Here is a 4789-nt window from a genome sequence, read left to right as displayed (position 1 = left end):
TGAGATCTCCACCATTTATCTCTATTTATCCAAGCTCGAAGGATATCATCGTTTCACTTCTAAATTCCTATAGAAGTTATAGACTCCATATTTATGTTAGCGCTCCCACTCAATTATACTATCATGTTCCCAAAATGTACGTATCACCCTGACCAAAAAGTAGGCTTAACTAACAAATAAAAGAACATGTATAATACTCTTGAGATCGAACCTAACCATATAAGGATTAAGATCATTTGATCTAGGATCAACAGGTGATAATGAATTGAATAGATATTACGGTAAATTTTAATATATCTAATCAAAGTTCAATATCGGTCCCTTCCGATGTATACTCCATACATCCGATACTGGTAAACTTTGCCAACGCCCTAGAGAGGACATAATACTTATCCAAGGTGTAAGAATACCTATCGCTGATTATCATGTTAGTTTAAATCCAGTGAACTGACAAATCAGGGAATAAACTTTCGAACATATAATTAAGATTATATTCCACTGTGCTGACAACACTATAATCATTAATAAATTCATATGTTCAGGACTTAAATAGAATTCATACATTATATATATAATCATGAAATAAATCATGTGAATCATGCAACATAAAATATTATTTCTGATCTTTATTAATAAGTAAATCTGATTATATTGAAATGGGTTTTATTTAGGGCACAAAACCTAACAAACTCCCACTTGCACTAATATAAAACAAAATATGCATTTCAAATAATCTCAACAGCTTGATATACAAATCAAGTGTAGTAGTAGTATACTCCTCGTAATAGGATCTGACATGTTGAATTAAACACAACCTTTTCTCCACCATTACTCTTCCTTAATCACAAAATCCTTGATATTGTGAAATTCCTCTCTATATGTCTACTCTCTTGGGATACAAGATTCTATACTTTTGGCAACTACTTTTTGGTTAATCAGGAAATAACACTAGTAGTTAAGACAAGTTGGAACGGTGCAACAAATGTATAGAACTTTCCTTAGACTGAATAAGTACATATCCTGCATCTTTAACATTCAGTTTCTCTCTGGTAGACCTAGAGACTTCAAATAGGTTTTTTACATTTCTCCAAAATCACTACTCCACCTCTAGAGTAATTACCATCTTATCAGCAGACTTTCTAGCACAAAGGCAAGTTTCGAAATCTGATGTGGTGTAGTCTAAGAGTTTTAAACACACCCTTATCGACCAACATATAGTTCCTCTTCTTAGTCTTAAGATTTACTTGATTGTCTTCCAATGTTCCTCTCCTTGATAAATCTGATACCTACTCATTACTCCCACTCAACAGTAGGTGTCTGGTCTAAGGCATACTAAAGCATATCTGACACCTCTCACTGTTGATTTAAGAAATTCTTTCATGGTTTTATCTTTTCTGGAATAGTTGAGACTTTTCCTTAGATAAATAAAATCTATGCCTAAAAGTTGAGAAGCTTCTATAGATTGCCATTAAAAAAATGCTTCATCATCTTACCGAAGTAAGCTCCTTGCACTAGAATAAGTAATTAACCAGGTATACCATGAGCCATAGGTTTAGATAAACTCAAACATATAATACTAGGAACGAGAAGTTTTGTTATGTCCATTGAATAGACTTATAAACAAAAATTTTCTTTCATGTCCTTGTAATAGAAAACTTTAGGTTATTCCACATGAATGGTTTTAATCATAGTTCTCTTGGCTTTCTTCTTAGTTTCTTATTTTTGACAATCCATCACTTGTTTAAACTCACAATGGATTTTAATCACTAGTGTCTTCCAAGTCATAAGAAGGTGAGTTCCTAGAAACCCTCCCACTACGACAAGGTACCGTGAATTATGTCTAAGAAAACATAAATGGTATTGACCTCTTCGGTTGTGTCAAGCCAACAGAGGCAGTGGGATCATCATATGTAGAATAATATGGTAGAACACTTTTAGAATCAAGAAAAAATATCTCCTTTATTTGCTACTTTATTTTCAGACTTAGTCATTTTCTTAGAAAATTAGTATTTGTTTAAACAAACACTTTCTTATCTAATGACTATGGGATTGTCCATCCCTAATCACTTAGAATAGCTAACAAACATGCAAACCATGGTTAACAGTTCTAGCTTTTCTTAAGATTTCGATTAGGTCATCCATGAATCTAGTAATGATTTACATTAAGTATACAACCATTGCATCATTCTAAAATTGTATTACTATAGAAGGATTTAGGAAACAACTAGTAACTAATCATCAATATGCAAATCGAATTTCTAGGGAGGTAAGTTTGGATATAATTCAAAAATCAATTTAATGATCTTTGAACTGCATATCTACTAAATATTTCTCCACCCCTATCAGTTCGCAAGATCTTTAACCACTTACCTTAATGGTTTTTCAACTTGCTAGAAATTCATGAAATTTTTCAAACATTTCAAATTTCTTTTGCTTAAGGTAAAATCTAGAGTGATCGTTTTAAGAATACAACAAAAACTGTAACACCCTAACTAGCATAGGCGTATTACGTGATTTTTAAACGTACTGTGCACCTCGTTGCTAATCAACGAGGTTTATGGAAAACGATATTAATTAAAATTTTTGCTTTTTAATTAAACTTATAAAATATTTATACAAAATACTCGGGATCCCGATTACAAAACTATTTACAAAAGTTTACTGTCTATACAAAATACTTGTCGCCTAGCGACTAATTACAAAAATAGCCTCGCTGTCCCGATGATCGTACGCTCCAGGCCTAACCGCCCCGACATGTACAATCTTCATAGGCTCGTCCTCACGGTTCCAGGGCTTTGATCTTGCCCTTACCTACACATGAACATAGCACTGTGAGTCGACAGACTCAGTAAGAAAAGCATAATAATAATCATACATAAATCCCGAGTCATGATCAGACGACCATACCCCTGACCATAACCCTAGCTGCCGTGTCCAACACGATACTGAGTCCTGAACGTTCATAGGGACGGTACTCTTGACAAGTAACAGCCTATACTCGGTCGAACTGGTCATACTCCAGCTGCTAGTCATACTCTAGCCTGTACCGATGTGTTACAGTATCAGCCTATACTCGGTCGAACTGGTCATACTCCAGCTGCTAGTCATACTCTCGCCTGTACCGATGTGATACGTCAAATAGTACGGAACCACCAACCTAAGTATAAGCCTATACTCGACACACTAGTCATACTCCAGCTGCTAGCCATACTCTAGCCTGTGCCGATGTGGTACAGTGTCAGCCTATACTCGGTCAAACTGGTCATACTCCAGCTGCTAGTCATACTCTAGCCTGTACCGATGTGACACAGTCAGATGGTTCGAAGCCAACATACATATCTAATGTAATCTAACAGGCTTCCTACATGCACGCTAAACATGTAATCTATATATGCATACTGTTATACTAATCTTACCTCAATTCCGAAGTCAGGTGTGCCGGTCAACCTGACTGGAACGAACTGCGCGGCGGACATGTGCTCCTAAACCATAACAATCACAACACTATAAGTGATACGCTAAATCACTTCCCGGGGACTTAAACTAGGAACTAAAAGTTTCCCTATCGATAAAAAGCATGGCAATACCCCAAATAACATAAAAACGAGGAAATCTAGGGTTCCTAAAAATTCCCCAACCGGTAGACCGGTTCTACAACCGGAATTCCGGTTCTGGGAATTCCTGAACCCTCATCCGGAATTCCGGATGCACAACCGGAATTCCGGTTCCTCGCAGGAATTTTTCAAAAATTCACACATAGCTCAAATCCAAACCAAACAATACTAAAACTTCCAGACCTGCTATTTAGACCCTAAGGAACAATTCTAAAGCATAAAAACCAAGCTTCATGCAACCAAACCAAAACCACCATTAAAGCATCAAGCTTTGAGTTCTAAACTCAAACTTGATCAAACACCACTAACATGCATTCAATTCAGCCCAAATCTACTTAATCATGCATAATTTAACCTCTGAAATTAGCAAGAACAACTACAAAGCAAGCGAGCAACGCATTCAACATATTTCTTTAAAAACAATAGTTTTGAGTTAAAATTCCATATATTGATAAAACCAACTAATCATCAACTCAATCATGCTTGAATCAACATTCTAAAATCATGCTCAACCACAGAAATCAACAACAACATACAGCAGCAAGAATCCACTCAAAACTAAGCATGCAACCTATCAAACTTTCTCAAATTTACATAAAACTTAAAGGAAAGCTAAAGGAAACATACCAACAACTTGAGATCACTAAAAATTTGCTAAAAAGAGCTTGAATCACCAAGAAAATGGCCAGCTTCTTGCTGCTCCAACAGGGCCTAATAGAGAGAGAGAGAGAAAATTGGATTTTGCTTTTCTTTTCAATTTTCTAAATGTTTTCTAAGTTTGAAAAAAAAAATGAAATTAAATGCCACATAACCCTTTTTTACTTCAGCCAACAAATAACAATACAAAACACATAATTCCAATTACAAAGTCCACTAAAGGACAAAATATCATCAGGGCAAAAAGACCATTTTGCCCCTCCACACTAAAATAACATAAAGAGCACTAAAGGGGTATTTTGGAAATTTCTAAATTCCCGGCCATTCCCGAAATTCCCAATGTCTAATAAACCGTCCCACAATAATAACATACTAAGTTGTGATTTTACTGAGCCAAACACCGAGTTCCATGTTACCGGGCACCGGAACTGCCTGCGAAAACAAGAGTTGGCATATCAGGTCATGTTCAAGGAGAGCTTACTAATGCCGCTTAATTTGGAAATTAAAAGCGAAACATG

The sequence above is a fragment of the Cannabis sativa genome, chromosome 7, assembly GCF_029168945.1.
Source record: "Cannabis sativa cultivar Pink pepper isolate KNU-18-1 chromosome 7, ASM2916894v1, whole genome shotgun sequence".
Lineage (NCBI taxonomy): Eukaryota > Viridiplantae > Streptophyta > Magnoliopsida > Rosales > Cannabaceae > Cannabis > Cannabis sativa.
Note: the sequence above shows the minus strand (reverse complement) of the source record.